This window comes from Polypterus senegalus, chromosome 14 (genome assembly GCF_016835505.1).
Source record: "Polypterus senegalus isolate Bchr_013 chromosome 14, ASM1683550v1, whole genome shotgun sequence".
Taxonomy (NCBI): domain Eukaryota; kingdom Metazoa; phylum Chordata; class Cladistia; order Polypteriformes; family Polypteridae; genus Polypterus; species Polypterus senegalus.
In genome coordinates, this window is record NC_053167.1 from 58,082,167 (window position 1) to 58,107,845 (window position 25,679).

General features: G+C 37.6%; 1 protein-coding gene across 2 annotated transcripts in view; it reads right to left on the reverse strand.

Moving 5' to 3' along the window:
* Positions 1-22,998, reverse strand: part of rbbp8l (retinoblastoma binding protein 8-like) — an 83,902-nt gene extending 60,904 nt beyond the window's left edge. For both annotated transcript variants that reach the window (XM_039735272.1, XM_039735270.1), the window contains exon 1: positions 22,792-22,998. The gene's annotated coding sequence lies outside the window, so the exon portion shown is untranslated. The remainder of the gene's footprint in view (positions 1-22,791) is intronic.
* Between the last annotated feature and the right edge of the window lie 2,681 nt (positions 22,999-25,679).

Sequence of the window (25,679 nt, forward strand, 5' to 3'; positions counted from 1 at the left end):
TAGTGTGACAGACTGTCACACTCTCCCAGGGTTGTTTCTTGCCTACTAGGACAGGATTTTGGATGGAGGCTTACTTAATTTTTAATGGCTTAATTTTAATGAGTATTTTAATATTTTGCCACCATTTAAATATCTACAAAATGTACTATTACATAAACAAAGGTACTTTGATTCTTAGTGGACCTCACATACACCTAAAGTACAACTATCCTCAGAATACTTTTCAGATGTTTCATTGGTCTAACAAATATGCTAAACAGAACTCAAAAGCAGATGGGTAGCTGGGTATCATCTTGGCGTGCTACCAAAAGGGTCATCCATCCCTTCCTTAATCATTGACCATGAAAATCCACTGAAATATTTTTCAGAACATCTTACTTTTACCTTAGCAGGTCTGATCTTCTCTGCTGTACCCTAAAACAGTTGTTCCCAAACTCAGTCCTGTGGACCCAGTGTGGCTGCAGGTTTTTGTTCCAACCAACTTCCGTTTTTCATTGGACTCTTAGCCTAATTAAGTGAGTCATTATTTCCCAGTCTGCAGTGGGCTGGTTTCCTGCCCGGGATTTGTTTCCTGCCTTGCACCCTGTGTTGGCTGGGATTGGCTCCAGCAGACCCCCATGACCCTGTGGTTAGGATATAGCGGTTGGATAATGGATGGATGGGTGGATTATTTTCCAGTTTCTGTGTTTGGGAGTCAATGAAGAAATTACAAAGTAAGTTTGATAGATTTTTATTAAAATGTAATAAGCAGTTATATGGGGAATATGCATTTTTTTAAATTGTTAACAGTATTTTCAACCTAATTTTAATTCTACTCTTCCAGGTGTTCTGGTTATTTAATGGATTATTTACTAATTAGTGAGTCTAACATTGAAGTCGTTTCAGCTTTCATCATTCTGGTTGTCTGTTATGCTAGTTGTTTATTGCCACTATTAGGGTTAAATGATGGGAGCAAACTACACAGGAAAAGGGGAAAAGAATAGGAAAACAACAAAAGAGAGTTACGCATTTATAGCTTTAAACAAAAATAGAAACATTTCTAAATGTCTTACAAATGTAAAAAACATACTGTTGTGTTTTTCTGAATGCAGAATTTCATGCACAAATCCACATAAAAACTTTGCAAATTAGACCCCAGTAATATTGGATGCAATAGTACTTTAGAAGTGGCACGGTGGTGCAGTGGTAGCGCTGCTGCCTCGCAGTAAGGAGACCTGGGTTTGCTTCCCGGGTCCTCCCTGCATGGAGTTTGCATGTTCTCCCCATGTCTGTGTGGGTTTCCTTCAAGTGCTCCGGTTTCCTCCCACAGTCCAAAGACATGCAGGTTTGGTGCATTGCCGATCCTAAATTGTCCCTAATGTGTGCTTGGTGTGGGGGTGTGTGTGTGCCCTGCGGAGGGCTGGAACCCTGCCTGGGGTTTGTTTCCTGCCTTGCACCCTGGGATTGGCTCCAGCAGACCCCCATGACCCTGTGTTAGGATATAGTGGGTTGGAGAATGACTGACTGACTGACTAAAAAAGACCAGATAATTAAATGAGATCAGTTGTTATCAATTATTATCATCAATTGTGAATCTGATTGAAACAAAAACCTGCAGCCAGAGTATGTCCAAAGGACAGAGTCTGGGAACCACTAACCTAAAAGGTAGTGTATCTTCAAAGAGATAACCAAGGCTGATATCAGTTTCCATTATGCACTGCACTTTCTTTTGTTTCTTAAACCAGCATGTATTCAATATACAGTATTTTATCTTCTTCCATACAGGCTGACAATTTAAGTCACTTTTAGTTTTCCTTTGGAAGAATTTTTGTTTATATTTATGATCTGTAATGTCTTGAACAACTGAAGCTTTTGCCATACATTCAAAAGTGGTCCAGCATAACAGTTCAATATATAAAGCACAAAACAAAAGTTCCGTCCTAACAAAATTCTTCGCAGGTCTGAACATACTGTCAGGCTAAACACATATTCCATCCATTATCCAACCTGCTATATCCTAACTACAGGGTCATGGGGGTCTGCTGGAGCCAATCCCAGCCAACACAGGGCGCAAGGCAGGACACAAATCCCGGGCAGGAAGCCAGCCCACTGCAGACTGGGAAATAATGACTCACTTAATTAGGCTAAGAGTCCAATGAAAAACGGAAGTTGGTTGGAACAAAAACCTGCAGCCACAGTGGGTCCTCAGGACTGAGTTTGGGAACCACTGTTTTAGGGTACAGCAGAGAAGATCAGACCTGCTGGTTGTGCACATACACACACACACACACACACACACACACAGACCAAGCACACACTAGGGATAATTTAGAATCGCCAATTCACCTAACCTGCATGTCTTTGGACTGTGGGAGAAAACTGGAGTACCCGGAGGAAACCCACACAGACACGGGGAGGACATGCAAACTCCACGCAGAGAAGACCCCGGCTAGCAAACCTGAGTTTTCTAACTGCGAGGCAGCAGCGCTACCCACTGCACCACCCTAAACACATATTCGACCAGTAAATTAATATTTATTTAATATAGCTTCTTTTGTAGTGAGCATTTCATTAAGCAATTTCTGGATTAGTTAGCCTACAAAACAATAGAAATCAAATAGGAAATCAGAAGATAGGATAAAATTAACTGGCTAACTCAGGAATAATACTAAGTTCAATGTCCTTTTTAATTCATGGCAATGAGTGTTACTAGCTGTTCTACACAATTTCACCTGGAAGAGTGATAAAATGTACATTATATATGTAAAATAAGTAAAAAGCAGATCTGACACTTCTGACCTCCTAAACCCAGCAGAAAGTCATGTAATATCTCATATTTTCAAAATAGGTGCAATTTACAAATTTTGTAGTCTGTGCATAAGCAGTTGAGTGCTGTATTCTAGCAAACATACTTTTTCCTTGATTCATCAACCTCCAATTTTTTTCATTTGCTATTTTCTCTAAAAAAAACATGGTCATATTTAGTCATTTTGTATTTCTGTTTTTAAGCATATTCCCTATATATGAATTAAGTCTGGGTTTTATAATTTTGAGTAAGCAACATGTGTCTATTCCTTGCAAGGAAGACTATTTTATACAGATATCACATTCAGGTAGCTTTACTTTTCCACTTACTATTCTTTGCATTGCATTGGTTTACAGGTGTTCTTGTATATATGGAACTTGACAAATGCTGCCACAACTTTTGCTAAACAAAGCAATACATGTATATATATAAAAAAATCTCTGATTGAAAAGTAGTCCCTTTCTAATCCACAGAAGAAAACAAGAGTAGTGGCTTAACAGCTAATAAAGATGATGTGAAAATTTAGAAAAATGCCTTGAGAAAAAGATAAAGCAAGTTTTGTTTTTTTTTTTTTCTAGGTTATCTTTCAAAAGAAACATGTGAATACTAGTGACAATGTAACCGTAGGTATTTCACATGCCGCATTGCACCTGACATGGGAGGAGTAAATCATCATCCACCGAAGGCAAACTGGAATGACCAGAACTAGTCTTTCAGGATATGATGCCTAAGGCCTTTTTTTTATAACACGAAAGGAGGAAAGGTTGTACTGTTTTAAAGAAGTGGTATTGCAAAAGATTTTTGTTTATTCCTGTTATTGACCTTAAGCTGCTAGCCCTTCAGACTTCATCTTTGTTTCTTAAGAAGCACTTTGAAATACATGGATTTCAGCTGAAAACATAGCGTCCAAACCTGTGATAATTATGTGGTTAATGTGTCTTTTCATCTAAAAAATGAAATCAATCCTGAAAAGTGAATATGAAAAACAAATTGCCATACTAGAAATGTCTGTATTTGGCACACCCTGTTTTGTTTAACACATTACATTCTTCAAAGGTATTTTGATGCTGCAGTAACATTATAATTGTCTAGTCTTCTTGTTCATATCAGATACAATTTGTGTAAAGCAGAAGACAGATTAAGTTATAGCACTGCAGAGTCGTGCACCATTTTGGAAACACTTTGATCTTAGCAGCTCCACTAAGCAAATGAGTCAACCTCCCTGTGTACAAGTTCTAACATATATTTATGTGTAAATAACTGTATGGCATTTGTTCCTGTGTAAAGTAACTTGAGATGGAGTTGTGGATAGAAATGTGCTATATGAAGTACTGTGTTTGGGTTTACTTGATTTAATAGTTTGCAACATTTTAAATATACTGTCAAAGCCAATTTGACTAAAACTGTGGTTTCCTAATCTGTTCTAAGATAGGCCTGGGAAAATGATATTGTTTTTAAAGAGGCCTAGTCTGAATCTGTTTCATGTAGATGTTTATGTTGCTTCTATTTTGTACCCAAGTGTTTACAGTTTACAGCTTGAAAATAATCATACAACACATTTGTTATATGTCCTTAAACAGCAGAATACAAATGCCTGGTTTGTAAAAACAATTAAATAAATCGTTCAAGTAATAGCACAGCATAGTGGCATACATTGAAAGTGCTCATATACTTTTCTATATTATCTTGACTTCTTATCTCCAGTTTTTTACCCCTGTGGACCATTGGGGGCGTACAGCCGCCCTAACCCGACGCAGACAGGCAGACACAAGCTCCAGTCCAGCACGCACATTTATTTACAGCTGGGGAGCACTTTTCTCTGCTCCCCACAGCACAGTACATAAAGCACAGTCTTTTCCTTTTCTCTTTCTCTCCGATTCCACTCCTCTCCCAGCAAGCTTTGTCCTCTTCCTCCCGACTCTGGCTCCTTGAATGGAGTGAGGCGGCTCCAGGTGGCTGATCAGTATTACCAGGAATCACTCCCAGGTGTGGTGGAAGTCCATTGTAGGGCTCTGCAGCTCCCCCTGGTGGCCCCCACAGAACCAAACAGGGCTGTACCAAACTCCAGCTCTCAGCATGCCAGAGGCTCCCAGGAAGTCTGCCCTTTAGTGTCCCAGAGGAGGTAGTGCCTCGGAGATGCTCTCTTCCCCAGTTCTTCCATCCAGTTGGCGTCCCAGCTGGGTAATGGCCAAAAATGCCCATCACACCCCTTAAATTTGACTTGGGACCATTTAGTCTTTTTGAAAAATGTGGTTTATACTTGCTGCTTATTTTATATGATTAGTTAACAAAATGTTAGTCCATGACACCAAATTATAGGAGCACATAGTCAGGAAGAAAACCTCGCGAACATTAAGTATATCAGAGTCCTAAATAATAAATTATGGTCAGGCAAAATATTAAATCATTTCAGAAAATACAATTTCTTTGTTTCTTTCTTTGCACTATTCCCTTTTTATTATTTTATAATTATGTTTTATTTTTACATATTATTTTATCATTGTTCCGGCAGTTTATTTTCTGTTTGACCTCCTGATTAAATGTACAGAATGTGTGTTAAAGTAATTGGTGGCCCATTTCTGCATTTGTTCTTCTCTGGATATTTTGGCATTCCGTCCACAATCCAAAGGTGTATATACTGAAAACTTGTGTATTTTATAAAGCTTTGTTGTATTAACAGCAGATTTTCATGGTGACTTTGATCAAGTTGTTTTCATTTGTTCAATTTTTATTTACTACAAGCATAATCAAATTGTTTTTCCTTTCTCAAAGGGTTTATACTTTTAAGAACAAAACAGTTTTCATTCTCTTCATGACACTAATCCTTTAATTTTCTGCCATTAGGTCTATATTTGTACCTGTTATTTATGCACGGTTATTAACATGGCTACCCTAAGATTAAAATGATCTTCACAAATTCAACATTTTAGCTAAAAAACCATAGGCTAAAAGATAAAAAATTAAATCATGTATTTCTGGTCACATTGCTCAGGCTTTTTTAACTTATTTTTATTATTTTGAAAAGTAACTGAAGCATTTCTGAGTAGCATTAGCTTTTAAATATAAAACCTAAAAAACGCTCTCTGAGATATTTCCCTTTACCAGACGCATCTGTCCATCAATTCTCTGCTGTCCATTTTGAAAGCCTGGTAGTAGATCTCTACTCAATGTATCTCACATAGGAGTTTCCTAGACTTGTTACATGGAACATTATTCAGTTGAAGATGACATTTATAAAACTGCTATCATGAACAGATTCACTTAGAAAATGAAGATGTTCAAATGTGCTTCAACATTGAAATATTGATATATTACTACCTAGAGACTCAATGCACTCCATAACAAACCCTTGACATTGTTATATTGCCACTGTCAGCTTGTGTGTTTAATACTCTCAGGGCAGAGTCCCATAGACCCAAGGGAAGTTTAACATATCCTACCCACCCCATCAGTGTTAATGTGCAGGGTCTAACAATCATCATCAGGCCATTTTTTGTTTCTCCAGTGTTTTGGATCTTTAATCTACTGTAATTGTGCACTATTGTTCCGATTTGACACAAACAGAGCTCTTTAGTATCATTTGTTACTTTACCTTTTGTGTGTGACATGACAGAATAAGGTATTCATTCTGATATGCCTTTTCATTACAACTGCTATTCTTGGGAGTTAGGGCTTCCTATTAGTCTGCTTACTTTGTACTGGACATTGCAGGCCTCTTTCATAAAATATCTACAATTGTCTGACTGTTTTTCTGGAATGTGGCCCTTTTTAATACACCATACACATGTGAAAACAACAGCAAGGATAACTATTCTACCATATCTTACCCACACTACCACACTGCATTTTAAATCAGTTAAATCCTTAATCCTGACAAACTCTTATTCCAATGTGTATGCACACATACATGCTTAATCTTTCAGTAGTTAAAAAAGTGGTTGTTTACTGTATTTATACATTTATTTGTGAATTCCATACTTGTAACTTCAACATGTTCTCTACTTTGGCTCACTTTCCAATAGCAGTTTGCTGCCATCTGCTAAATTATTTACAGTGTACTTGCTAGCTGTATTCTATAAGTAATCACATATACTTAGTTGCACTATCATTTTTTTATTGTACCTACCTCTTCTTTTTCATTATCCTGCTAAATCACCATCTTAATATCCTGCTTTTCATAAACTCACTCTGCGTTTCCTGTTCTCTTGTGTCATCAATTGCAGTAGGCAAGATTCAAATTTGAAGCATAATTTGCCAATGCAGTGGTTCTTCTGTTATCTGTTCTAAGAAAACATTCTACTACTTTTGAGTAGTTAGTAATGAAATAAGATTATATACTGTTTCTCATCTGATGTAAAATGTCTGTGGTGTGCCATTTGGCTGAAAGGCATAAAAGCACAGTATTAACTTTTATACATGCATCAATTTGAGGCAAAGCCAATCTCAACTGTAAGAAAGGAACATGGGGGCTATGACAAAGCATACTCATGGAATATACAACAGGAATAACTTGGAGTTATTGGAGTTATGAATGGATAGACTAAAGTTAATCTATAATAAAGACTCTATTTTCTGAATATGCTTCAGCCAGCAAGGGACTACAAGGAACTGGAGCCAGGAACCAGTTCTGGGTAGGATGTCACATTAGACTAATTTACAGATACGAGTATACGTAGACCACAGTAGAAAACATATACTCCAGTAAACTGAACTGGGGTCTTTAGGAATGCAAGGCACTACTCAGTTTACCAAATAATTGCAAATAGAATTCTAATCTGATTCAGGGTTATAGATGACCAGAGCCTATCTGCACAGCACTGGCTCTGTGATGTGGAAGGAAAGCCTGGAATATCACTGAAAAATAAAATGTACAAAAGAAGAGCGAATGAACTCCACACAGACAGTTGTTAGTTAATTTAGTTCATCAAAATGTTCAGACAACATGAGGTGTAAGGTAGGAAACTGTTTTGGTCAATGATGTCAGCAGAAGAAAAACAGACTTAGAAAACTGATAGATAATAATAATAATAATAATAATAATAATAATAATAATAGTTAGATATTGCAATTTGAGTGTGTTCATAAATCTGTAAACTCATTCAAAGGTGCATTACGTCACAATATATATTGTTCCCAACACCCTTTATTGAATCAAGTATCCATTTTGAAAAGAGTTTAACAGCCCCAACAAGTTAGTATGTGACGCAGACAGTTTGCTGATTACAGAAAAATACTAACAAGTAGCTGCATGTTGCACATATCTCAATAATAGGTCTGAGACACAGCTAGCGCAAAGATTTTAATTTACTCTGTTATAGAATAGTTTGCCAAACAAAAAAAATAAAATCTACTGTAGTTTTGAAACACAAGGAAATGAAGCAGCTTTTTTTTCCCAAAATATATAATTCCTTTTGTTAGAAGATTTCCAGAGTTCACAGATAAATAGCAGTGGCATACAGTATTGCAAATAGTAGTCCAATTTATAAAACTACTTTACCCTTAGCAGATTACTAGCAAGTTAAACTCAGAGTTATCAAATACAGGTCACAAGTACATTTCTGAATTAGGCGCTTGTTCAAGGCAGGGCATTTATATACATGCATGTTGCAGCCTTACTATAAGGGACTTTCCATGAACACGGAGTATATCACACTCCATGCAGACATGCCCCCACAACCCAAGAAAATGAGAGCAAACTACATGTTTTTGCATTTTCAAGTGCTACTAAAATTGATTTAGTTAGGGTGGAGCTTGGTGTCTGTCTGTTGGCTTATGTAAATGAGACTTTAACTTTCCCAAGATCTGCAGGCCTCAAGGTATTTATTTCTATCTGAAATGCACATAAAATGGAATTTTTGTTTATTTCTTAGTGGCTGGTCTTGTGAATTTTGAGAACATTAATAACATATGCTTAAAAAGTTACATTTATATTTATTTACTTATATAGAGGTCCCTGTGCTCTTAAAGTGGAATAAACATTTCTGGAAAAGTAATGAATAAATATGGAAATATATGTAATTATGAATATTGTTACTCTGATTAAATCTATATATGTATATCATGTTTTAAGAATGCATACTGAGAAAGGCGCTATAAACAGGAACTGAATGGGATTTTTTAAATTTTGTGTTTTAATAGCTATTATCTTTAAGGTCGTATGGAGTTCTGTCTTTAAAAGAGATTCTCCATCCTCCCTACACAACCAAGTTCAATCATCAACAAAGATGGCAAAAACTGTTCAGTATGCATAATTATTTTAATGATATCTCAGCTTATTTTCAATTATATTTCTTGAGACTCAATGAGTTGAATTAACTCTTAGTGCAGAAGGGTGAGAGCCAACAAGAAGTCTGTGCATATGGTAGGGATGGTGTGTATTCAGTTCGGTTTTCATCTCTTTCTAAAATTATTGAGAGCTTCTGTGTTACAGTGTTGGAGTTTTACCAAGCTTTGCCTGAAGCATTTGCTTTTTCTTTCCAGTAGATCGATAAATAGTCTGCTTTCAGTGTGTACTCACAAGCATCCAATGATACACTTTTAATGTGCTCTTTTCTGTTAAAGTGAGGCCCACTCCTGCAGGAGTGTCTAAACACTAAATGAATGGTTAAGTCAATATCACACTACACAACGTTTCCAGCAATTTCCAGGCTTAGCCTTAACTTAAGCCTTAATAAACTTAGCGAGTTGTGGTGAGTTGAATCTCGCCTCTGTGAACACCAATAATGTAGTCTGACATTCTATGCAACTACATCATTGCGCTCTGCAAGTCTTAATGAAAAAATCAGACAGGCTTGATTTGGTATTAAATCATAGTTGCAGCTCCTATGCATGTATGAGAGCTGAAAACCAAAGAGTGCTTAGCTGGAATTGCAATGCTTTCAGTGTAGCTGCAAGGAAAGAAGAAAGCAGGTGTTTAGGACTGCAAAAACAGACTGATGTCTCATATTTGTTGCACCACAACAGAATAGAAAAAGATGAGCCATACCTGTAAATCAGTCATAGAGCCACCAGCGCTCCCTGACAACTCATCACAAGCTACAATTTCCTTCACACATCCACATTTTCTCACACTGGTACAGTTAAGAGTTGTCAGTGATTTGAAAATCATGACTTTGAACTGTGGGAAGAAATACATTTTCATGTGGAGCAAAAATGTAAATTCCAAACAGAAGAAGATCTGTGAGACTACACTGCTACAGACTGCATGTCTGTGTCACCCTTCATTAAGTGTGTTTGGGCAAATCATAGCCAATGAATTAATCAATACAGAAGTCAGACAGAGAAGTTTACAGGGTATAACACCTGAGCTATGGCCTGACCCTACCTGACAGTGAAACTCCATCAGAAAAGCTTCAGTTGGACAAATGATGTAAAAAAACTAACACTGAGTTTAACCTAAGGTTGTCTGAAACAAAGCATGGCATGAATACTGTAGGTCTGCTGACAAAAATGGACTGTAGCTTTTATGGATATTCATTTACTACTGTGGAAAAAAGTAAAGATTCAAAGATGGGGCAAAATATAGCATCAGCAGTAACTGGAAATATCACAATATTTTTATTATTATGTTGATTTTATAAATCACATAACAATTAGTATAATAGAATCTCTCTATTATAAAAGAAAATCTTCAGACAAGACTATTGCCATGAGATTTTTTCAAGTCCCGCCCTTCTCTCAACCATTTTCAACCACACCCACGGTCTTCTCACCTCTCATTTGTGTGAATGCTTTTGTCAGACACAGTTCCTGCTCTCTCAACTCTTATACATTTTTACGTTTTCCTCAGTTTAAGTTCCCAATAAAAGAAGACTTATTGAAAAATTTAATCCTGAAGAGATGTCAACAGAAGTTAATGAATACACGGGCAATCCTAGCACCGCAAAATGATGAAGTCCAACGAATTAAGGTGAAAATTGTTGATCAGTTACACGGCAAATTGGGTAAATTCGTATCAACAGACTATGCTGAAACAGTTGTTGGGGATTGTGCGGCAGATGAAAACATCAACTTACAATATCCCGCAGAATATTTACAACCGTTAACACCGTCTGGTCTTCCACTGGTTGAACTACTGTTGAAAGGATGTTTCGTAATGTTATTGCGTAATATATGTATGAGTGATGGGCTATGCAATAGGACAAGATTAGTTGTATTCAAAATTGGTCGAACAATTCTGACATGTAAAATTTTAACAGGCGACAAGAAAGGTAATGTAGTATATCTTCCTTGGATAACATTAGACACCAAAGGAGATCTTGATATGCTATTTGTATTAAAACGTTTATAGTTTCCCATTAGAAGAGCTTTTGCTATGACAATTAACAAATCACAGGGACAAACTTTTGAAAAAGTCAGTTTATTTATTAGAGAGAAAGAAACAATATTCACTCACAGGCAGTTATACGTTGCGTCATCGCAATGTAAGTCCAAACACAGAATCAAAATTCAATGCAATATTGACGAAAAGCTAATTCAAAAAATTATTTTTACTGAAATTTTACATTAAAAGTGTAAGTTTAAAAAGTATTTCCGTGTTAATTTCAAAGCCAAACAGAACGAAAACATATAACGCAATGAATACCTCTAACGCAACATGAAACATAATTTTCTTTTAATTTATGTTTTACTGTTTTTTACTATGGTTAATTACTCGATGTAATGTAAAATAGTCTATTATGCATATGTAACAATTCCCATGAAAATGACAATCTGTTTAAATTGTACATCCGCTTCCCCATATGTGAGGGGCGGATCTGCGAAGTGGCTAGAGCTCCCTAGTTTAATAAAAATGTACTTAATGCTAAATTCAAAATAATTATGTTCCATATCAATGTCCTTTCCCTACCCAATTCTAAAAGATCTGCTAACCACGAGACTGGCATGATGTTATCTCGTATTTATTTACATCAAAAGAGTTAAAGACGATAATGTCACATTAGTGGCAAAAATCTATTTTTCATAGATGACACCTTGTTCAGAGTTTATTCCTGCCTTGCACCCTATGCTAAGTGGAATAGGCTACAGCAGACCCCCCACAACCCTGTTCAGGACTATGCAGGTCTGAAAATGACTGACTAATATAGACAACTGTTACATGTCACATCATATTAAGAACAGAAAGCCTGCAGATTTTTCATTCAGTAATGAACAATAGTCATGTTGCTGGCACACATAGTCCATAGATAAGGGCTGTCAAGGTTTCAGGAAGCCTGATTGCAGGTTTTGATTCCAATCATACCCTTAAAAAGAAGCCGTTTCGCACCTTTAGTTGACCTCAGTTGGTGTAATCAAGCCTTTCATTTCCCTGTTTCCACTTTTGTGGGTTAAAAATTCCTCTCAGATTAGCATTTTAAATAAAGTTGAAAAAGTATCCTGTTTCCAAAGTGCTGCTTCAGATAAGAAACACACTGAAAAGTGATTAAATGTACTGATGGAATGACAAGAAATTAAGGAATCATATCAGAAAGAAAAATAGCAGCACTGTAACCATGACCACGTTTTATGTTTTCACTGGAAAGCAGTGTAAACATTATTTAAATTTCCATAAAATATTACAAAAACGTTTCCTTAATTATAAATTAAAGCATGCAAGGCAAGAATAATAATGAGGAGTAAAACAAATATTCAGATGAACAGAAGAACAACAAATCATGGCACCTCTCCGACTGTTTGTATACATACTGGTTTACTTGTCTAATTAGTGGGGTGGGTTGTCCACTTAGTATGAATACAAGCACTCCTCGCTCAGACCCCCCGATCAACTCTCTGTGATCCTTCAGCCTCTCCTTCTCTTACGAATCGAGTTACCAGTTAAGTCACTTCCCTACCCCAGCTCACTACCTCAGTGGCTAGAAGGAGTCTTTTAATCCCAGCCAAGGGCCATTTCCTGGGTGAATTCTGTAATTATTTCCAATGGTCAAGAGCACTCTCTAAAATTCTGCCGTCTGTCCACCTAGAGCTCCCTGTGCTAGCCTACAACCTCTAGTTCCAACTTACATTTAAAGAACTAGCAACCCCCATGTAGCTTGTCCTCTATAATATGCAGTAGGAATCTACACTTACTATAGTGGACTTCAAAGTTGGCTTTATCAGTATGAAGAACTTGTACCAAATCTTCTTTACAATATAGCCATTCTCTGTACAACTAAAGCAACTACTTCTGGTCTCACCCCTAACTCTCTATGTAACCTGCACATGTTTGCTGTAATAATACGTACTTACAGTATTCTAGCAGTACTGCGCAAACTGTACATAAGATTCAGAATGAATTCACTTTGATTCTGTGATGCCATAAGGAGGTCAATGAGAACTGAATATAACAATATGAACAATATGGTCTCCCTGGAAGACCTTTTTGAACTTTTTCGAAAACCTCATTAACTACTTTTTTATAGAGGGTGTCCAGCAATTTACTAAGATAGCAGAGGGAGCTGTTTGTTTAATGTTTCAGGCAGTATTTTTGATCTGTTAAGATCAAGAACTTCACTAAGCCTCTTGTTGTATTCCATTCAGGATCTCATCCCTGGGTCCGGGTATTTTTCCTTTATTTTTGTTTTGATGTTATTTTGTATATTGTGTTATTAATTTTGTTGTTTTTTTTTGGAAGTTCTTTCTGTGTTTTATCTATTTTACGTTTTGTTTATTAGTTCTGCAATTTTGTATTTTTTTCGTTCCTCCTCTGTCCCCTATATGCAGAGTCCAAGGGGCGGAGTCACCAAATGGCTATCCCAGCAGAATATATGGAGAAAAAATTGCTCTGCTGATTTGGCACTGTTATTGATTCGTGCTGTTTGATTTCTGCTTCTTTCTAGTTTTGGATATCCTGCTGTTGCTGAAAGGTACTATTTCTAGACTGTGGTTATTGGGATTTGTTCACTTTTAGATTTTCCTTGTAGGCTGTAGTTTTTCTCCTTTCTTTTTTTCTTCCTTTTTGAATTCTTTTGATAAAAAAAAATTAAAGGAACTATACTTTTTGATTAAACTCTAAAGCCTTTGCCCCATTCTTGGGCCTGTGTAGGCCTTACGTCTACCTTTTGAGTTTGATGTAAACTGTCTGTGCAAACCTGGCCTTTATATGCAGACTTGGTGTAAGGGCAGGTCTTTAGAGGTTTTAGAGGCCTGCACACCTTTTTGATATTTTCAGTGCTAGATGTATCTTTTTAGTTACACCTTCAATTATGTTAATACAAAGTATAAGCAGTATATGTATCCATCCATCCATCCATTATCTAGCCCGCTATATCCTAACTACAGGGTCATGGGGGTCTGCTGGAGCCAATCCCTGCCAACACAGGGCACAAGGCAGGAAACAAACCCTGGGCAGGGCACCAGCCCACTGCAGGGCACACACACACACACAGACCAAGCACACACTAGGGACAATTTAGAGTCGCCAATTCACCTAACATGCATGTCTTTGGACTGTAGGAGGAAACCGGAGTACCCAAAGGAACATGTAAACTCCATGCAGGGAAGACCCGGGAAGCGAACAGTAGATATGAGGCAACTGGATAAAGGACATTTCTGTACTAAATAATCAGAAAAGTTTTTAAAGACAAACATATACCGGGGCAGCTGCACTACCACTGCGCCACCATGCTGCCCCAGTATATGTTTGTCTTTAAAAAATTTTCTGATTGTTTGGTAAAGAAATGTCCTTTATCCAGTTGTCTCATATCTATTGTATATGTGTGTGTGTTGATATGTTTAATTATTTACTATATTTACAGTACATTCACACGCCACTTTATTAGATAGACCTGTTCAACTGTTTGTTAACACAAATATCTAATCAGCCAATCACATGACAGCAACTCAATGCATCTAGGCATGTAGACATTGTCAAGATGACCTGCTGAAATTAAAATCAAGCATCAGAATGAGAATGTGGCATGGTTGTTGGTGCCACACGGGCTGGTCTGAGTGTTTCAGAAGCTGCTGATCTACTGGGATTTTCATGCACAACCATCTTTAGGGTTTACCAAGAAAAAAACCTTTATTGATGCCAGATATTTGAGGAGAATGGCCAGACAGGTTCAAGCTGATAGAAAGGCAACAGTAACTCAAATAACCACTCATTACAACTGAGGTATGCAGAACAGCATCTCTGAATGCAACACGTCCAACCTTGAAGCAGATGGGCTGCAGCAGCAGGAGACCACACTGAGTGCCAATCCTCCCTGCTAAGACAGGCAACTGAGGCTACAATTTCCATGGGCTCACCAAAATTGGACAATAGAAGATTGGAGAACTATTGCCAGGTCCGATAAATCTCAATTTCTGACAATAGGGCAGAATTTAGCATCATCAACATGAAAGCATGAATCCATCCTGCTCTGTTTCTTTGACTATGAGTTTAGGTTTTCCTTTTGGCTTTGATGCCAAATTTAAATTGATTAATTATTTTTGATCTCCACCTTATATATATATCTATCTATGAGACTGAATCACAATGTGATTATTTGGGAGGTTACCTAACAGGTAATGCTTGTGGTTGGTCAACCAGTTGGCAAACATCTGCCACGCCCCCTCAGTTCCAAGAAACAGATCATAGACATGTTACAGATTACCTGCCAAATAATACAAAGAGTACACAACACGTGTTTCGCCCTAATTGGAACTAATCAGGTGTACGTACTTTTTGTTTCCCTTTGCAGGGATCAATATATCAAATATATATACAGTATATCCATCCATCCATTCATTTACCAACCTGTTGAATCCAAACACAGGGTCACAGAGGTCTGCTGAAGCCAATCCCAGCCAACATAGGGCGCTAGGCAGGAACCAATCCCGGGCAGCGCGCCAACCCACCGCAGGACACACACACCCACACCCAGCACACACTAGGGACAATTTAGAATCGCCAGTCCACCTAACCAATGTCTTTGGACTGTGGGAGGAAACCGGAGTACCCGGAGGAAACCCACGCAGACACGGGGAGAACATGCAAACTCCACGCAGGGAGGACCCAGGAAGTGAATATATATACACTGTATATACACTGTATATACACTGTATATATATATACCGAGGTGTGGCAGAAAAGTAATGAGACTGGCAACACTGCAAGCGATCTGGCAACGCTGCGCTGTTGTCCTTGATAGAGCACGTGTATCAGTACCCTCCCATAGCTCAGTGCGAGTTTCAACTCCTTCCGTTAACTATGTGATTTTTGTGACTGCTATTAGCGAAGTTGCGTTTTTGGTTGTGCGTCACGCAAAATGGAACAGCGGAATTTGGAGCAACGTTGTTCCAATCAAACGGCAAGTGTGACGTTTGAAAAGTTAAAACAGGCCTATGGGGAACATCCTTTATCCCGAGCTCAAGTTTTTCGCTGGCACAAATCATTTTTGGAAGGCAGAAAACACGTTGAAGATGAACACCATTCAATGAGGACTTCAACTTCGAAAACCAATGAAAACATCGAACGTGTGAACACTCTTGTGAGATCAGACCGTCGTTTAACATCAAGAATGTTGAGTGAACAATTATATTTGAACAGATTTACCGTTCATCTAATTTTGACTGAACATTTGCACATGCGAAAGGTCTGTGCCAAAATGGTGCCGAAAAACTGCCCCCTCCATAACAGAATTTTTGACCTCAAAAGGCATTCCTGTGGTTCCCCGGTCCCCTTATTCACCTGACCTCAGTCTGTGTGACTTTTTCCTTGTTCCTAAACTGAAAAATATCCTCAAAGGACGTCATTTCGGGACTTTAGAAAACATCCAAAAGAGTGTAACGGACATGCTGAAGACCATACCGGTTGAAGACTTCCAGCGCTGCTACCAACAGTGGGAACAACGTCTCCATCGGTGTGTAGCTGCCCAAGGGAACTACTTTGAAGGGGATAACATTGATGTTTGAAAAAAATAAAAACTTTGGTAAATAAAAAATCAGTCTCATTACTTTTCTGCCACACCTCGTATATATATATTGTGAAGGATGGCCGGCCATTTATCCTGGCCAATACCCCCAAGCTGCCAGGTGGAGCCCTCCTTGCAGCGTGGAGGTCCCCAGAAGACCAACAGTGCATCATGGGCATTGGAGTTTTTATGCAAAGCCCTGCTGGATGCCGTGGGGGCCACAGGAGGGAGCTGCAGGGAGGACCGAGGGCTTTTTTGTGCCCTGTGACCCGGAGGTTCGTCACAGGAAGAACGACGGACTTCCGGGTTGAAGAAAAGGACTATTTACCCTGACCTGGAAGGAATAAGGACTTGTGGACTATTGGGCAGAAACACTTCCGGGTCAGGAGATATAAAAGGACTGTGGGAGCTCCTAGACGGCGAGCTGAGCTGGGTGGAAGGGTGGCAACATGTCTGGGAGCTGGAGGATTGGTTTATTTGAGAATTGTTGATTTATATGAGTATTGTGGTGGAGAGTGTCCTTTGTGCACTGTGGAAGAAAAATAAAGTCAACATTTGGACTTTTACCTGGTGTCTGGAGTCGTGGACAGGGGTTCAAGGGAGCGAGAGCACCCCCTATCGTTCACAATATATATCACAATATATATATATATATATATCATCCATTATCTAACCCGTTATATCCTAACTACATGGTCACAGGAGTCTGCTGGAGCCAATCCCAGCCAACACAGGGCACATATAATGTATTGTATATTGTATATTTATTTATGTATAGATATGGTATGTATGTACTATATGAAAATAAAAATGCTTTGATAAAAACAGACCAACATAGTTGGCTGGGATTGGGTCCAGCAGACCTCCGTGTCCCTGTAGTTGGATAATGGATGGATGGATAGCTTTAATTCCTATTTACATATGTATATTGTGATTGGTTGGCTACTTGGCAGGTGTTTGCCAGAAACAAGTTGTGGAAGGTGGAAGCACATTATTTTTTACTGAACTTAGAAATGACTCTGGGTATTGTCCAAGAAGCACCACCTTTGATATATTTACTGTATAGGCTACTTTGTGACACTGGCCCCTTGAACAGGAAATTGGAAGATAAATAGGTGCAAAAATGAATTGAAGTTTGGCTGGCAGTGATTTAGTGCCCTCCTTAGTCAGGCCTAGAGGAGAGGTGTGGTTTGTTTTTCTGTTCATTAATTGGGTACCTGATCATCCTTTCAGCATCCATCTCATTTGCATTTTGCTTATTTTTGATAAAAATTTGGATTTTACTTTATTATTATATATATGGCTAGTACCATTTTTGGCATGTCACAAATTAGCCTGCATTTTAAATATTAACCAATGTTTGTTATCGGCGGAGCACAGTTATATTAAATGACTAGCTTGGGGTCATCCAATGATGAGACAGGAATTTTATTGGCAGCCTTATAATTTAAAGTTCATTGACTTAGCTGCCACATCATACTGCCACATTATTTCAGGTTCAGGTGGCACATAGAGGTGCCCTTCATCACTTTATTTTCTGTTCTACATCTGACGTTTATACTTCTTTGAACTCATATTAATAATAGAACCATCCTTTATTGAACCCACTTGGCACAATACATGGTCACAGAAATCCATATCTTATCTTAACAGCATTGGAAATAAGGTAGGATTCAGCCCTGGAGGATGAGTGCACACTCACACAAGCCATGTTTGAGATGCTAAATATTTGAACACACAGGTCTTTGGGTGTAAGCCAGACTAATCTGAACTCTGAACTCTACACAGATAGAAGCTGAACTCTACTATTGTAACAACCACAAAACAGTTAAAATAAACACATTATTCAAGTAATATGGTATGATTTTTTTTTTATAATAATAAAATAATTTATAATCATATAATAATGTGAACAAAAAACAATACAACACTTTGCAACTGAAAATATTTCATTAATTGAATGGATTGAGGGACCAGCAGAATTACAGTATAACCTGATAGATTGTGAATTTAAGAAATGGTTCACCCATATTGATTTGTTTCATAACAAATAAGTATTTCAGCAATGCAGCTAATTTACATGTTCTGCCCTGAGAAACAAAGAGGCATTAAAAAAGGTAAATTGCTAACATTCACTATGCTGCTAGACAAGCTGCTTAATGGACTTACAGTAGAAAATACTTTTGAAAGAAGTACTTGTGCTAATTTCCTCCTCACAAGGCTGAAAATGTATTGTTCATTTAAAAAGGTAATAAATGTATATCAAGTTTCACCTTTATTAAACACAAAAATGCTGCACACATTCTTGTGTATACATTTTAAATTGTCATATAAGGAAGAAGTTTATATTGAAATAAGTGTTCATTCAACAAAAGGTTTTTGTATTTACATTTAATATTACTTTGTAGTGAGATACCAGGTGAGGCAAAGCTTACATGACCTTTTATAGCTCTTCTAAATATTTTTTCTTTTGTGTAGATAAGGCATTGTACTTTTATAAATAGTAAGGCACTGCATAAAATGAAGGTTGTTTCCTTGTCTTTTTCTTGTTTTCTGATTACATCTTGCCTGAAGAAGGGGCCTGATTTGCCTCGAAAGCTTGCATATTGTAATCTTTTTAGTTAGCCAATAAAAGGTGTCATTTTGCTTGGCTTCTCATTGCCTTGACTCTGTAATATGTATGTCTTTGTTATGTCCTTCCTATCTGTTGCTCTGACACCATGGTGATGGACTGCATTCTTCAAGCTGACTTTTATGAATCACTCCAGTCCCTCACTGGTCTCTTCAGCACCAAAAAGAGGAACATCAGATCTTTGACTTGCTGGCCTAGCAAAGGGCCCTGGTTAAACATTTTAGAGCAACCACTTCCGCCCTTCATTAACTGAACTTAACCTAAGACAAACATGGTTTAATCTTTTTAGCAAAGCACACCTTTTTATATAAGTGGGACACAGCTAGAGCCACACTGTGAGTTAGGATGTGGACAGAATCTGCAGCTTAAAGATCTTCAGTCTAACTCTACAAAAACTAGCCAGCAGCGTCTGGTGTATCATTTAAGTCTGTAGTGCGTATGAGGAAGTCCGTCACATACTGTATGTTTAAAATGTGTGCAACAAACTTTCTCTACACAATTACAGAAGTCTCCATAATTGTCAGAAGACTTTAGAGTTTGTTTAAAAAAAGATTGGTCACTTTAGACCTACTTCAGCTCTGGGTTTTGTAGTTTTTCCAGAAGATAAGTTCAGCTGAAGGGCCATAAACAGCAGCATTTAAGCCACTGTTTAGTGCTTGTCTGTTCCTTTAATACATTGCAATATAAGCAGCTGTATATTTTACAGTTTAATAAAACAGAATGTAAAAAGTGTCAATTATCTATAAACAAAAGAAATTATAAAGACATTATCTATACACAAATTACACTAGGATTTCTCCAATATATGTTTCTCCCTTGCAAATACTGCAGAGGGGTTAGACTCCAGCATCATGAATGCAACTAATCAGTTTCCAAATGAATAAATGCTAATTTAAAAAAAAAATCACATTGTTAAAGTAAAAATAATGTTAAGGGTTACCATAGTTCTTAGGACTTTGGCACATTTTTCAACTTGGAAAGTGTCTTTATAAAGCATGACGGCTCTTGTGCATCACTGAAGGTATGGTGGATTTGTCAAGCGTTCCAAAAATATGCCTGCTAGGTTCATTGGCCCAGTTTGTGGTTGTGTCCCTAAGACTGCTCTGTCCTTCGGAGTTACTGTATTTTCTGCCTTTGTGTTTGTTTGTGGGTGGTTGATTTTTTTGTTTGTTATAATAGTTCAATATTTCTTGAGTTGTTCTAAAGGTTTGTAAGAATAAAAGTACTATCTATTGTGGCAGACCCCGGCCGGGATGCCCCTGCAGCATATGTGAGAAAGCATGGGAGACCCAATACCTCCCCCTGGACGCTAGATGGCAGCTTCCCTGGGAGGTTCATGGGAGATGGAGTTTGGTGCAGCCCTGTTGGGTTCCGCATGTGGGGTGCTGCAGTGGGAGCTGCTGGGACCTTCTTGGAAGTGCAGCCGGCTGTTGGCACTTCTGGGTGCCTAATAAAAGGAGCCAGTGACCACCACTCGGGAGCCGGAGCTGAGGTGGAAGTGGACGAGAGCTTGTCTGGGGGGAGTTAGAGGTCTGAGTTAGTGGTTGGAGCACGTATCATTGATGTTATTGTGAGTTTCACAAATAAACCATGTGTGTTTTATGATATTCTGTGTCTGCCTGTCTGTATCATGTCCGAGTATTTTCCACACTATGTATCTGTCTAACTTGTTAGGATCCTTGTGATGCTATAACAGGAAAAGTGGATGGATGACATTTTTGATTGTGTGTCCTTAATCTATTTGCATAAGAATAATATTTTGTTTAAACCTCCAATGATTTTTAATGCCAATGTATTAAATTCAATTGTTGAAATTGTTTTAGAATGAGATTTTCATTTATTAAAGAATCATAACATAATTCACAAATTTGAGCACCTTTATTTTACAATACACATTCCTAAAGTGATTACCATACCCAGGTAGGTGATTTACTAACATAGTGCAATAGAAATGCTGGTTACATATTTATATATTTTTTATGATTAATGACACAAACAGGTTAAGTGAATTGGTCAAGGCAACCGATTGGTAGTTAAAGCTATGGACTTTAAGCCCTGAGGTTTGCAGATTCAAATCCTGTTATTGGCAATGTGTGACAATGAGCAAGTCACTTCACCTGTCTGTGCTGCAACTAGAAAATAACAAAAGAAACCTAACCAATTTTATCATAAACGATCACCATAGATAAAGTGATGTTCTAATCTGCTTAGTCCAGAACGGGGTCATGGGGTGTGCTGGAATGTATCCCAGAATGCATAGGGTGCAAGGCAGGAACAAATCCTGGACAGGGTTCCAGTCCATCACAGGGTGAATACAAAGACTCCTACACCCTTCAACCACACACATGGACCAATTTAGTATTACCAATCCACCAACCTGCATGTCTTTGGACTTTGGGAGGAAACCCACTCAGACATGCGGAGAACATGAAAACTCCATGCAGGGAGGACCCCGGACGTGAACCCTGGTCTCCTCACTGCTAGGCAGCAGCTCCACCACTGTGCTACCAGACTGTCCCACAGCCAAATCAGTAAATATTAAATTCATTATTTAGTGGTGACAAATAGCATGAAGTGCTAATACATATACTGCATGTGTTAACATACACAGCATCAGATTTTATGGAATATTTTGTAACTGAAATCTTTTGTGATTACAATGAAACTGGTCTATTTATAAACTGTAATAAAATATTTTTAAGTACAACTCAAAATAGAATGTGCATTGTAATCTAGAATTAGAACCAGAATGAAGGATATTACGTATTTGACAATCAATACATTTACATGATACATTGTATCTATATTTCAAACATTAGCTAAATCAAGTCATAACTACAGTACAACACAGACACACTATAGTGTGATCTGTTGGAAAAATGTTATTTATTCTCCTCTGGTATATTATAAATTAGGGAAATATATTTTCTAGATTAATGTTTAATTTGTCTTCTGTTAAATCAGTAAGAAAGTTACTGTTCATCCTAAAATGTAATTTACCTAGCATGTTGCCTGTGTTGATGAAGATTAATCTTTTAATATAATGTTAAAGCAAAATTGTGTTGAATGAACTGAAACTGGCAAACTGAATGAACCAGAGATGGCAGTTAAAGTACAGTATATAACACAAGCAAGGACATATAACATTGTTAAGATATTTGGGTTACATAAGCAAAGACATTGTAACAAAATGTTCACAATTTGATTTGAAAGAAAGCCAACTTTCTGTGTGACTTGCTGTTAAATGTAAAAATAGAAGTGCCTGATGTATTGATTAACACATGAAAGTAAGAATGTCAACGTACTCTGTACAATTATCACCCTATAACCCTATACATTTAGTAAATTAAAATGTCTTTCTAGATGTTAAGTGAAACCATAGCCATATTTTTTCCATATTTTGAAACAAATGTTTACATTACAGCCACAGATCCGTGACTGCAGGCTACTCAGATGAATTAAGAACACTTTAAAGCCATATAGACGAACTGCCTGTTACTTACTGAAACTTTCTTGCTTGAATTACATTCATCCAGTGGCACAATTCCTGATTCAATTGAGACTATGCCACATTTTCCAGAAGGAGAGGTGTTTTCGGAGCTCGAAAAAATTCATAAGCGCTGAGATGAAGGCGACAGACATTCAGATGAGCAAGTTGTATAAAATGAACTAGCTACTCTGACAAACTTGCCAGAGCAGTTTGTCTTTGAAACAGAAGCAATACTGAAGCAAAGCTTGTTCAAAGCTACCATACAAGTTTCCTACAAAACAGGCAGAACCGGTTCAGCTGCATGAACAAATATCATTTCTGTGCTATGGACAGGAATACCTTGTAAGCACAATTTGTGTACACTGGGTTGTTTAAACTGACATTTTTGCTTATGAACTGTCGTCTGGACAAGGCTAAGTTTCTGGCTTGTGTGTGATACTAATAGGATAGGCTTCAGCTTTCTGAGGCCCTATACAGTAAACTGATGGATCGATGGGGTAATTAATAGATTTTTTTTTGTGTTGCAAAATAACGTAACACATGAGTAGAGTGACTTGTATGTTTTTCATTTTAACAATTAATGCACTTATATTGCTTTTTCTGCTAACAACGTCAAAGGTGATGGAAATTAAACAGCAGCTAGGGCTAAGCGTGGGGGGATGTACTGGAATTAGTATTCAAAATCAAAAAGGACACTCAACACCAACATTTAGAGATTTTAGGCAATGGTCAAGCACAGTGGAAGTGTGGTTAAGTAATAATTAGCGCTACTCCTGTATCACTCCAGTGACTTGAGTTCACTTTCAACAAGAGCATTGCCTTTGTGGAGATTACAGGGGCTACTGTTTTAAATTTTGGATTTCCCCCCACATCCCAAAAGAATGGGTATTAAGGTAACTGACTAGTGTTGGTATGATTGTTGGCAAAATAGGCTCTGCATTGGACTAAAAACTACTCAACAGTGACAGATAAATAGATGGATGGAAATTGTGTAGATAGAATGGTGAATAATTAATTCAGAACAATAAGAAGACTAGTAAAGAACTATAAAATCCAATGCTAGCTCTGGAGTTCAGTTAAGACTGAGATATGATACATTTGTTTAGATTTACATTTTTAGTGTGGTATATAAGTATATATTTCAAAGAAATGTAGAGGTATGACCTAAGAAACATGAAAATGTAATTGGTGTCTTAATAATCTTGTCAACTTTATTGAGCAAAGGAAGGAAAATTTAGTCACTAGAGTATAGAACTGATGGCTCATAGGCAGGACACATCATATAAATGTTATGCCATCACAAGGTGAAATGGGATTTGATTGAGCTTTTACCCTAATATAAAAAGTGTGCCCCTCCAATTATGATGTGATATCGCACAGAATACCCCAAAATCAGAAAAAATAATGTCACTTTTTTCACAATCTACTATAATAAATTACGATATTAATGCCAACTTAAAAATGTAATCCATAGTTAAAGTGAAATAACTAGATAAAAGTAATTATTAAAAGCAACAAAACTCCAGAATGTCAGCACTCGTAGGTAACTGTGTACATTAGAAAAATTGTAACAAGAACAGGACATTCAGCCTAACAAGCTCATCCATCCTATTCTCCTAGATTGTCAGTCAGTCATTGTCCAACCCGCTATATCCTAACACAGGGTCACGAGGGTCTGCTGGAGTTAATCCCAGCCAACACAGGGCGCCAGCCCACTGCAGGACACTCATACACCAAGCACACACTAGGGACAATTTAGGATCGCCAATGCACCTAACCTGCATGTCTTTTAGACTGTGGGAGGAAACCCACGCATACACAGGGAGAACATGGAAATGCCACACAGGGAGGACCTGTAAAGCAAACCCAGGTCTCCTTACTGCGAGGCAGCAGCGCTACCACTGTGCCAGCATGCCACCCTATTCTCCTAGATTGTCCAAAATAATATCAAATTGTGATTTGAAGATCTTCTCTTAACCACACTACTTGGCCATTCATTCCAATTGTAATTGTAATTGTAAACAATTTGAATGTACTTTATAAAGTACAGCTGGGATCCACTGTACCAATTCCTTTCCTAAATTTAAACACTTTGAACAAGTCAATACTTAGTCTCTGTTTGCTGAATCTGAAAAAGTTCAAATCCTTCAGTCTTTCCTCACAAATCATACCTCTTAGACCTGGAATCAGCCTAGTTACTCTTCTCTGGACTTTCTCTCGCACTGCTATGGTTTTTTTAATACAGAGAGCAAAACTGAACACAGTCCTTCAAGTGTGTTATATAACTTAAGCATAACTTTTGATTTAAATAAAACCTCCCTTGACTTGGATCAGAACAAATATTAAAACCAACAACACTCCATATACCTGTTAAATAGTAAATGAAGGCAATAACACTAAACAAATGAAAAAATGGAATACTTATCACTTATGCACTGAATTGTTTATAGTGGCTTTTGATAACTGCACTTCATCTGACTATTAGTACAACAAGCAAAAATGAAAACATTCAGTCATACAATTAGAACACTGTTCATATATTAGTTTAAAAACCAGTCCTAAACAAAATACATTTTAACCAAAGCTATCAGAAATGCCTAACAAAAAGTGAGCTGTAGATCAGTGTTTCTCACCCACTAGATCTTGCAGTGGGTCATGGCTCTGCTTCAATGTTTGTACTTGATTCACCAAGGGCAAACTATCCCCTCTATGACAATCATTCTCAATTCACCAAAGGGGACTCCCTACCCCTGTTTTGATGATCACATTTGTTTCACCAAAGGAGAAACGGGGATACACAGCTCCCCAAAGGTGCTTTTCTAAGACAACTTCCTTCAAAGAACCTATGACCCTAAATATAACAATGGTCTCTCAATTTCTCTTACCACTTATATATCATAA